Below are 12916 nucleotides of genomic sequence, written 5' to 3' on the forward strand. Positions count from 1 at the left end.
CTCAACCCTACTGTACCTAATAACCTTGCTCTTATTCACATTTACTCTTAACTTTCTTCTTCCACACACTTTACCAAACTCCGTCACCAGCTTCTGCAGTTTCTCACATGAATCCGCCACCAGCGCTGTATCATCAGCGAACAACAACTGACTCACTTCCCAAGCTCTCTCATCCCCAACAGACTTCATACTTGCCCCTCTTTCCAAGACTCTTGCATTTACCTCCCTAACAACCCCATCCATAAACAAATCAAACAACCATGGAGACATCACACACCCCTGCCGCAAACCTACATTCACTGAGAACCAATCACTTTCCTCTCTTCCTACACGTACACATGCCTTACATCCTCGATAAAAACTTTTCACTGCTTCTAACAACTTGCCTCCCACACCATATATTCTTAATACCTTCCACAGAGCATCTCTATCAACTCTATCATATGCCTTCTCCAGATCCATAAATGCTACATACAAATCCATTTGCTTTTCTAAGTACTTCTCGCATACATTCTTCAAAGCAAACACCTGATCCACACTTCCTCTACCACTTCTGAAACCACACTGCTCTTCCCCAATCTGATGCTCTGTACATGCCTTCACCCTCTCAATCAATACTCTCCCATATAATTTACCAGGAATACTCAACAAACTTATACCTCTGTAATTTGAGCACTCACTCTTATCCCCTTTGCCTTTGTACAATGGCACTATGCACGCATTCCGCCAATCCTCAGGCACCTCACCATGAGTCATACATACATTAAATAACCTTACCAACCAGTCAACAATACACATATATATATATATATATGTGTGTGTGTTTTTTTAATTCTTTTACACTTTGTCGCTGCCTCCCCTGTTATCGAGGCAGCGCAAGGAAACTCACGACAGAATGACTTAACCCCCCCACATCCACACGTATATACATACACGTCCACACACGCACACATACTTACTCATACATTTCAACGTGTATATATATATATATATATATATATATATATATATATATATATATATATACACAGTCATTCAATATATACACATTTGCTTAATTCCTTCTTACTGCCTTTGTTCATTTCCGTCGCCTCCCCGCCACACATGAAATGACAACCTCCTCCCCCCAACACGCGCGAGGTAGCGTTGGGAAAAGACACCAAAGGCTACATTCGTTCACGCTCAGTTACTAACTGTCATGTATGATGCACAGAAACCACAGCTCAATTTCCATATCCAGGCCCTACAAAACTTTCCATGGTTTACCCCAGACACTTCACATGCCCTGGTTCAATCCACTGACAGCTCGTCGACCCCTGTATACCATATCGCTCCAATTCACTCTATTCCTTGCATCCCTTTCACCCTCCTGCATGTTCAGACCCCGATCGTTCAAAATCTTTTTCACTCCATTCTTTCACCTCCAATTTGGTCTCCCAATTTTCCTCGTTCCCTCCACTCTGACACATACCCTCTTTGTCAATGTTTCCTCACTCATTTTCTTCATGTGACGAAACCATTTCTATTCACACTCTTCTTTTATCTTAACCACTCTCTTTATTACCACGCATCTGTCTTACCCTTTCATTACTTACTCGATCAAACCACCTCACACCACATATTGTCCTGAAACATCTCATTTCCAACACATCCATCCTCTTCCACACAACCCTATCTGTAGCGAACGCCTCGCAACTATATAACATTGCTGGACCAACTATTCCTTCAAACATACCCATTTTTGCTTTTCGAGATAATGTTTTCGCCTTCCATCTATTTCTCAACACTCCCCCACCCCGTGACTCACTTCCGCTTCCATGGTTCCATCCGCTGCCAAATCCACTCCCAGATATCTAGAACACTTCACTTCCTCCAGTTTTTCTACATTCAAACCTACCTCCTAATTGACTTGTCCCTCAACCCTAATGTACCTAATAACCTTGCTCTTATACGTATTTACCCTCAGCTTTCTTCTTTCTCAACTTTATCAAACTCAGTCACCAGCTTCAAGCAGTTTCTCTCCCGAATCAGCCACCAGCGCCGTATCATCAGGGAACTAAAGCTAACTCACTACCCAAGCCCTCTCTTCAACAACAGACTACATACTCCCTAAAACTCTTGCATTCTCCTCCCTAACATCCCAATCCATAGACAAATTAAACAACTATGGAGACATCAGGCACCCCTGCCGCAAACCGACATTCCCTTTCCTGTCTTCCTACTCGTACACATGCCTTACATCCTCGATAAAAACTTTTCACTGCTTCTAGCAACTTGTGTCCCTCACCGTATACTCTCAATACCTTCCACAAAGTATCTCTATCAACTGTATCATATGCCTTCTCCAGATTCATAAATGCTAGATACAAATCTATTTCTTTTTCTAAATATTTTTCCCATACATTCTTAAAAGCAAACGCCTGTTCCAAACATCCTCTGTCACTTCTGAAACCACACTGCTCTTCCCCAACATGATCCTCTGTAAATGCGTTCACCATCTCAATCAATACCCTCCTATAAAATTTCCCAGGAATACTCAACAAACGTATACCTCTAATTTGAACACTCTCCTTTATCCCCTTTGCCTGTTTACAATGGCACTGTGCATGCATTCCGCCATTCCTCAGGCACTTCACTATGGACTATACATACAATGAATATTCTCACCAACCAGTCAACAACACAGTCACCCCCTCTTTTAATAAATTGCACTACAATGCAATCCAAGCCCACCGCATTGCCCGTTTCATCTTCCGCAAAGCTTTCACTACCTCTTTTCTGTTTACCAAACCATTTTTCTTGACCCCCACACTTCGCACACCATCTCGACCAAAACACCCTATATCTGCCACTCTATCATCAAATACATTCAACAAACCTTCAAAATACTCACTCCATCTCCTTCTCACATCACCACTACTTGTTATCACGTCCCCATTAGCCCCCTTCACTGAAGTTCCCATTTGCTCCCTTGTCTTACGCACTTTATTTACCTCCTTACAAAACATCTTTTTATTCTCCCTAAAATTTAATGATACTCCCTTACGCCAACTCTCATTTGCCCTCTCTTTCACCTCTTGTACCTTTCTCTTGGCCTTCCATGTTTTTCTTTTTTACATAATCCATTCATTTTTACTATTTCCCTACAAAAATCGTCCAGATACCTCTCTCTTCTCTTTCCCTAAAAAATTTACTTCTTTATCACACCACTCACTACCCTTTCTATCTGCCCACCTCCCACGCTTCTCATGCCATAAGCATCTTTTGGGCAACCCATCACTGCTTCTCTCAATACATCCCATTCCTCCGCCACTCCCCTTGTGTCCTTTGCTCTCACCTTCTTCCATTCTGCACTGTCTCTCCTGGTACTTCCTCACACAAGTCTCCTTCCTAGGGAGACTTACTTATACCACCCTCTTCACCCAAACATTCTCTCATTATTTTCTAAAGACCTCTACAAATATTCACCTTCGCCTCCAGAAGATAATGATCAGACATCCCTCCATTTGCACCTCTCAGCGCATTAACATCCAAAAGTCTCCCTCCCTCTCCATTTCTCCTTCTTACAACGTACACTTATGTATATCTCTCTTTTTAAACCAGATATTCCCAGTCACCATTTCTTTTTCAGCACACAAATCTACAAGCTCTTCACCATTTCCATTTACAACACTGACCACCCAATGTACACCATTTATACCCTCAACTGCCACATTACTCACATTTGCATTCAATTCATCCGTCACTATAACCAGGCCTCGTGCATCAAAGCTGCTAACACACTCCCTCAGCTACTCCCAAAACACTTGACTCTCATGATCTTTCTTCTCATGACTAGGTGCATAGGCACCAATAATCACCCATCTCTCTCCATCTACTTTCAGTTTCACCCATATCAATCTAGAGTGTACTTTCTTATACTCTATCACTTACTCCCGTAACTCTTACTTCAAGAGTAGTGCTACTCCTTTCTTTGCTTTTGTCCTCTCACCTACCCCTATCTTTACTCCAAAGCCATTCCCAAGCCACACTTCCCCTTTAAAGTTGAGATTCGTTTCACGCAGAGCCAAGACATCCAGGTTCCTTTCCTCAAACATGCTACCAATGTCTTCTTTTGTCTCATCTTGGTTACATCCACACCTATTTAGATACCCCAATCTGAGCCTTTGAAGAGGATGAGCACTTTTCATGACTCCTTCTGTTTCCCCATTGTAGAAATTTAAAATACAAGGAGGGGAGGGTTCCTAGCCATCCCGCTCCCGTTCCCCTTTAGTCGCTTTCTACGACACACGGGGAATGCGTAAGAAGAATTCCCCAGGGATAGAGATGCTCTGTGGAAGGTATTAAGAGTATATGGTGTGGGAAGTAAGTAGCAAGAAGCCGTGAAAAGTTTTATCGAGGATATAAGGCATATGTACCAGTAGGAAGAGAGGAAAGTGATTGGTTCCGAGTGAATGTTGGTTAGCGCTAGGGGTGCGTGATGCCTCCTTGGTTGTTTAATTTGTTATGAATGGGGTTGTTATGGAGGTGAATGCAACAGTTTTGGAGAGGGGGAAGTATACAGTCTGTTGTGGATGAGAGAGCTTGGGAAATGAAGCAGCTGTCGTTCGCAGATGATACAGCGCTGGTGGCTGATTCGTGTGAGAATCTGCAAAAGCTGGTGACTGAGTTTGGTAAAGTGTGTGAAAGAAAAAGGCTTGGAGTAAATGTGAATAAGAGCAAGGTTATTAGGTTCAGTAGGATTGAGGGACAAGCCAATTGGGACGTATGTTTGAATGGAGAAAATCTGGAGGAAGTGAAGTATTTTAGATATCTGGGAATGGATGTAGCAGCGGATGGAATCGTGGAAGCGGACGTGAGTCACAGGGTAGGGGAGAGGGCAAAGTTTTAGGAGCGTTGAAGAATGTGCGGGAGGCGAGAACGTTATCTCGGAGAGGAAAAATGGGTATGTTTGAAGGAATAATGGTTCCAACATTGTTATATGGCTGCGAGGCATGAGCTATAGATAGGATTGTGCAGAGGAGGGAGGATGTATCAGATATGAGATGTTTGAGGACAATATGTGGTGCTAGGTGGTTTGATCGAGTAAGTAATGAAAGGGTAAGAGAGATATTTGGTAATAAAAAGAGTGCGGTTGAGAGAGCAGAAGAGGGTGTATTGAAATGGTTTGGTCACATGGAGAGAAAGAGTGAGGAAAGATTGACGAAGAGGATATATGTGTCAGAGTTGGAGGGAACGAGGAGAAGTGGGAGACCAAATTGGAGGTGGAGGGATGGAGTCAAAAAGATTTTGAGCGATCTGGGCCTGAACATGCATGAGGGTGAAAGGCATGCAAGGAACAGAAAAAATTGGAACAATATGGTATACCGGGGTCGACGTGCTGTCAGTGGATTGAACCAGGGGATGTGAAGCGTCTGGGGTAAACCATGGAAAGTTTTCTGGGCCTACATGTGGAAAGGGAGCTGTGGTTTCGTTACATTACACATAACAGCTAGAGACTGAGTGTGAATGAATATGGCCTTCGTTGTCTTTCGTAGCGCTACCTTGTACGCGTGCGGGGGTGGGTGGTACCATTTCACATGTGACGGGGTAGGGACGAGAATGGATGAAGACAGCAAAAATGAATATATAATTATGTATATATGTATATGTCTGTGTATGTACATGCGTGCATACTTTGAAATGTATAGGTATGTATATGTGCAAGTATGGGTGTTTATGTATGAACATGTATATGTGGGTGGTTTGGGCAATTCTTTCATCTGTTTCCTGTGCGCTACCTCGCTAAAGTGGGAGACAGCGACAAAGTATTATAGAAAAAATAAATGAATATATATGAGAGGCAAGTGTTTTGGGAGCAGCTGAGAGAGTGTTAGTAATTTTGATGCACAAAACCGGGTTATAGTGATGAGTGATTTGAATGCAAAGGTGAGTAATGTGGCAGTTGAGGGAATAATTGGTGTACATGGGGTATTCAGTATTGTAAACGGAAATGGTGAAGAGCTTGTAGATTTATGTGCCAAAAAAGGACAGGTGATTAGGAATACCTGGTTTAAAAAGTATATGTATGGAAGTAGGAGAGATTGCAAGAGAGAGTTATTGGAACACGTGTTAATTTGATAGGCGCGCGAAAGAATGACTTTTGGATGTTAATGTGCTGAGAGGTGCAACTGCAGGGATGTCTGATCATTATCTTGTGGAGGCGAAAATGAATATTTGTAGATGTTTTCAGAAAAGAAGAGAGAATGTTGAGGTGTAGAGAGCGGTGAGAGTAAGTGAGCTTGGGAAGGAGACTTGTGTGAGGAAGTGCCAGGAGAGACTGAGTACAGAGTGGAAAAAGGTGAGAACAAAGAACGTAAGGGGAGTGGGGAAGGAATGGGATGTATTTAGGGAAGCAGTGATGGCTTGTGCAAAAGATACTCGGGGCATGAGAAGCGTGGGAGGTGGGCAGATTAGAAAGAATAGTGAGTGATGGGATGAAGAATTAAGATTATTAATGAAAGAGAAGAGAGGGGCATGTGGACGTTTTTTTGCAGGGAAATAATGCAAATGAGTGGGAGATGTATGAAACAAAGAGGCAGGAGGTCAAGAGAAATGTGCAAGAGGTGAAAAAGAGGGCAAATGAGAGTTGGGGTGAGAGAGTATCATTAAATTTTATGGAGAATCGAAAGATGATTTGGAAGGAGGTAAAGAAAGGGCGTAAGACGAGGGAACAAATGAGAACATCAGTGAAGGGGGCTAAGGGGAGGTGATAACAAGTAGTGGTGATGTGAGGAGATGGAGTGAGTATTTTTAAGGTTTGGTGAATGAGTTTGATGATAGAGTGGCAGATATAGGGTGTTTTGTTCGAGGCGGTATGCAAAGTGAGAGGGTTACGGAGAATGATTTGGTAAACAGAGAAAAAGTAGTAAAAGCTTTGCGGCAAGGCAGCGGGTTTGGATGGTATTACAGTGGAATTTGTTAAAAAAGGTGGTGAATGTATTGTTGACTGCTTGGTAAGGGTATTTAATGTGTTTATGACTCATGGTGAGGAGCCTGAGGATTGGCGGAATGCTTGCATAGTACCATTCCACAAAGGCAAAGAGGATAAAAGTGAGTGCTCACATTAAGGAGGTAAAAGTTTGTTGAGGATTCCTGGTAAATTATATAGGAGGGTATTGATTGAGAGGGTGAAGGCATGTACAGAGCATCAGATTGGGGAAGAGCAGTGTGGTTTCAGAAGTGGTAGAGGATGTGTGGATCAGGAGTTTCCTTTGCAAAATGTATGTGAGAAATACTTAAAAAAGCAAATGGATTTGTATGTAGCATTTATGGATCTGGAGAAGGCATATGATAGAGTTGATAGAGATGCTCTGTGGAAGGTATTAAGAATGTAGGGTGTGGGAGGTAAGTTGTTAGAAGCAATGAAAAGTATTTATTGAGGATGTAATTCATGTGTACGAGTAGGAAAAGAGGTAAGTGATTGGTTCTTTAATATATTTATGGATGGGTTATTAGGGAGGGGAATGCAAGAGTTTTGGAAAGAAGGGCAAGTATGCAGTCTGTTGTGGATGAGAGAGCTTGGGAAGTGAGTCAGTTGTTGTTCGCTGATGATACAGCGCTGGTGGCTGATTCGGGTAAGAAACTGCAGAAGCTGGTGACTGAGATTGGTGAAGTGTGTGAAAGAAGAAAGCTGAAAGTAAATATGAATAAGAACAAGGTTATTAGGTACAGTAGGGTTGAGGGTCAAGTCAAATGGGAGGTAAGTTTGAATGAAGAAAAACTGGAGGAAGTGAAGTGTTTTAGATATCTGGGAGTGGATCTGGCAGCGGATGGAACCATGGAATCAGAAGTGAATTGTAAGATGGGAGAGGGGGCGAAGGTTCTGGGAGCCTTGAAGAATGTTTGGAAGTCGAGAACGTTATCTTGGAAAGCAAAAGTGGGTATGTTTGAAGGAATAATGGTTCTAACAATGATATATGGTTGCGAGGCGTTCGCTCCAGATGGAGTTGTGCGGAGGAGGGTGGATGTGATGGATATGAGATGTTTGAGGACAGTGTGTTTTTTGAAGTGGTTTGATCGAGTAAGTAATGAAAGGGTAAGAGAGATGTGTGGAAATAGAATAAGTGTGATTGAGTGAGCAGAAGAGTGTGTTTTGAAATGGTTTGGTCACATGGAGAGAATGAGTGAGGAAAGATTGACCAAGAGGATATATGTGTCAGAGGTGGAGGGAACGAGAAGTGGGAGACGTAATTGTAGGTGGAAAGATGGAGCGAAAAAGATTTTCAGTGATCGGGGCCTTAACATGCAGGAGGGTGAAAGGTGTGCAAGGAATAGAGTGAATTGGAACGATGTGGTATACTGGGGTCGACGTGATGTCAATGGATTGAACCAGGGCATGTGAAGCGTTTGGGGTAAACCATGGAAAGTTCTGTGGGACCTGGATGTGGAAAGGGAGCTTTGGTTTCGGTGCATTATACATGACAGCTAGAGACTGAGTGTGAACGAATGTGGCCTTTGGTGTCTTTTCCTAGCACTATCTGGTACACTTGCGGGGGGAGGAGGGTGTTATTTCATGTGTGGTGGGTTGGAGACGGGAATGATTAACGGCAAACAGTATTAACGGCAAACAGTAAGTTCATGTGTGTACATGTTTATGACTCTGTGTGTATATATATGTATACGTTGAGATGTATAGGTATGTATATGTGCGTGTGTGGACGTGTATGTATATATATGTGTTTTTTGGTGGGTTGGGCCGTTCTGTCGTCTCTTTCCTTGCGTTACCACGCTAACGCGGGAGGCAGCGACAAAGTAAAATGAAGAATGATAAATATATATATATATATATATATATATATATATATATATATATATATATATATATATATATATATGTATATATGTATATATATATATATATATATATATATATATATATATATATATATATATATATATATATATATATATATATATATATATATATATATATATATATATATATATATATATATATATATATATATATATATATATATATATATATGTATATATATATATATATATATATATATATATAAATATATATATATATATATATATATATATATATATATATATATATATATTTTTTTTTTTTCTTTTTTTGCTTTGTCGCTGTCTCCCGCGTTTGCGAGGTAGCGCAAGGAAACAGACGAAAGAAATGGCCCAACCACCCCCATACACATGTATATACATACGTCCACACACGCAAATATACATACCTACACAGCTTTCCATGGTTTACCCCAGACGCCTTCACATGCCTTGATTCAATCCACTGACAGCACGTCAACCCCGGTATACCACATCGCTCCAATTCACTCTATTCCTTGCCCTCCTTTCACCCTCCTGCATGTTCAGGCCCCGATCACACAAAATCTTTTTCACTCCATCTTTCCACCTCCAATTTGGTCTCCCTCTTCTCCTCGTTCCCTCCACCTCCGACACATATATCCGCTTGGTCAATCTTTCCTCACTCATTCTCTCCATGTGCCCAAACCATTTCAAAACACCCTCTTCTGCTCTCTCAACCACGCTCTTTTTATTTCCACACATCTCTCTTACCCTTACGTTACTTACTCGATCAAACCACCTCACACCACACATTGTCCTCAAACATCTCATTTCCAGCACATCCATCCTCCTGCGCACAACTCTATCCATAGCCCACGCCTCGCAACCATACAACATTGTTGGAACCACTATTCCTTCAAACATACCCATTTTTGCTTTCCGAGATAATGTTCTCGACTTCCACACATTCTTCAAGGCTCCCAGAATTTTCGCCCCCTCCCCCACCCTATGATCCACTTCCGCTTCCATGGTTCCATCCGCTGCCAGATCCACTCCCAGATATCTAAAACACTTCACTTCCTCCAGTTTTTCTCCATTCAAACTCACATCCCAATTGACTTGACCCTCAACCCTACTGTACCTAATAACCTTGCTCTTATTCACATTTACTCTTAACATTCTTCTTTCACACACTTTACCAAACTCAGTCACCAGCTTCTGCAGTTTCTCACATGAATCAGCCACCAGCGCTGTATCATCAGCGAACAACAACTGACTCACTTCCCAAGCTCTCTCATCCCCAACAGACTTCATACTTGCCCCTCTTTCCAAAACTCTTGCATTCACCTCCCTAACAACCCCATCCATAAACAAATTAAACAACCATGGAGACATCACACACCCCTGCCGCAAACCTACATTCACTGAGAACCAATCACTTTCCTCTCTTCCTACACGTACACATGCCTTACATCCTCGATAAAAACTTTTCACTGCTTCTAACAACTTGCCTCCCACACCATATATTCTTAATACCTTCCACAGAGCATCTCTATCAACTCTATCATATGCCTTCTTCAGATCCATAAATGCTACATACAAATCCATTTGCTTTTCTAAGTATTTCTCACATACATTCTTCAAAGCAAACACCTGATCCACACATCCTCTACCACTTCTAAAACCACACTGCTCTTCCCCAATCTGATGCTCTGTACATGCCTTCACCCTCTCAATCAATATCCCTCCCATATAATTTACCAGGAATACTCAACAAACTTATACCTCTGTAATTTGAGCACTCACTCTTATCCCCTTTGCCTTTGTACAATGGCACTATGCACGCATTCCGCCAATCCTCAGGCACCTCACCATGAGTCATACATACATTAAATAACCTTACCAACCAGTCAACAATACAGTCACCCCCTTTTTTAATAAATTCCACTGCAATACCATCCAAACCTGCTGCCTTGCCGGCTTTCATCTTCCGCAAAGCTTTTACTACCTCTTCTCTGTTTACCAAATCATCTTCCCTAACCCTCTCACTTTCCACACCACCTCGACCAAAACACCCTATATCTGCCACTCTATCATCAAACACATTCAACAAACCTTCAAAATACTCACTCCATCTCCTTCTCACATCACCACTGCTTGTTATCACCTCCCCATTTGCGCCCCTTCACTGAAGTTCCCATTTGCTCCCTTGTCTTACGCACTTTATTTACCTCCTTCCAGAACATCTTTTTATTCTCCCTAAAATTTAATGATACTCTCTCACCCCAACTCTCATTTGCCCCTCTTTTTTCACCTCTTGCACCTTTCTCTTGACCTCCTGTCTCTTTCTTTTATACATCTCCCACTCAATTTCATTTTTTCCCTGCAAAAATCGTCCAAATGCCTCTCTCTTCTCTTTCACTAATACTCTTACTTCTTCATCCCACCACTCACTACCCTTTCTAATCAACCCACCTCCCACTCTTCTCATGCCACAAGCATCTTTTGCGCAATCCATCACTGATTCCCTAAATACATCCCATTCTTCCCCCACTCCCCTTACTTCCATTGTTCTCACCTTTTTGCCATTCTGTATCAGTCTCTCCTGGTACTTCCTCACACAAGTCTCCTTCCCAAGCTCACTTACTCTCACCACCCTCTTCACCAGAACATTCACTCTTCTTCTCTGAAAACCCATACAAATCTTCACCTTAGCCTCCACAAGATAATGATCAGACATCCCTCCAGTTGCACCTCTCAGCACATTAACATCCAAAAGTCTCTCTTTCGCGCGCCTGTCAATTAACACGTAATCCAATAACGCTTTTGTACAATGGCACTATGCAAGCATTCCGCCAATCCTCAGGCACCTCACCATGAATCATACATACATTAAATAACCTTACCAACAAGTAAACAATACAGTCACCCCTTTTTTAATAAATTCCACTGTAATACCATCCAAACCTGATGCCTTGCCGCCTTTCATCATCCGTAAAGCTTTTACTACATCTTCTCTATTTACCAAATCATTTTCCCTAACCCTCTCACTTTGCACACCACCTCGAACAAAACAGCCTATATCTGCAACTCTATCATCAAACACATTGAACAAACCTTCAAAATACTCACTCCATCTCCTTCTCACATCACCACTACTTGTTATCACCTCCCAATTAGCCCCCTTCACTGAAGATCCCATTTGCTCCCTTGTCTTACGCACTTTATTTACCTCCTTCCAAAACATCTTTTTTTTCCACCTGAAATTTAATGATACTCTCTCACCGCAAATCTCATTTGCCCTCTTTTTCACCTCTTACACCTTTCTTTTGACCTCCTTCCTCTTTCTTTTATAACTCTCCCACTCAATTGCATTTTTTCCCTGCAAAAATCGTCCAAATGCCTCTCTCTTATCTTTCACTAATAATCTTACCTCTTCATCTCACCACTAACTACCTTTTCTCATCAACCCACCTCCACGCTTCTCATGCCACAAGCATCTTTTGCGCAATCCATCACTGCTTCCCTGAATACATCCCATTCCTCCCCCACTCCCCTTACCTCCTTTGTTTTTCACCTTTTTCCATTCTGTACTCAGTCTCTCCTGGTACTTCCTCACACAAGTCTCCTTCCCAGGCTCACTTACCCTCACCACTCTCTTCACCCCAACATTCTCTCTTCTTTTCTGAAAACCCCCACAAATCTTCACCTTCGCCTGCACAAGATAATGATCAGACATCCCTCCAGTTGCACCTCTCAGCACATTAACATCCAAAAGTCTCTCTTTCGCGTTTGTATCAATTAACACGTAATCCAAAAACGCTCTCTGGCCATCTCTCCTACTTACATACGTATACTTATGTATATCTCGCTTTTTAAACCAGGTATTCCCAATCACCAGTCCTTTTTCAGCACATAAATCTACAAGCTCTTCACCATTTCCACTTACAACACTGAACACCACATGTATACCAATTATTCCCTCAACTGCCACATTACTCACCTTTGCATACAAATCACCCATCACTATAACCCGATCTTGTGTAATAAAAACCACTAACACACTCATTCAGCTGCTCCCAAAACACTTGTCTCTCAT

The sequence above is a fragment of the Panulirus ornatus genome, chromosome 19 (assembly GCF_036320965.1).
Source record: "Panulirus ornatus isolate Po-2019 chromosome 19, ASM3632096v1, whole genome shotgun sequence".
NCBI lineage: Eukaryota > Metazoa > Arthropoda > Malacostraca > Decapoda > Palinuridae > Panulirus > Panulirus ornatus.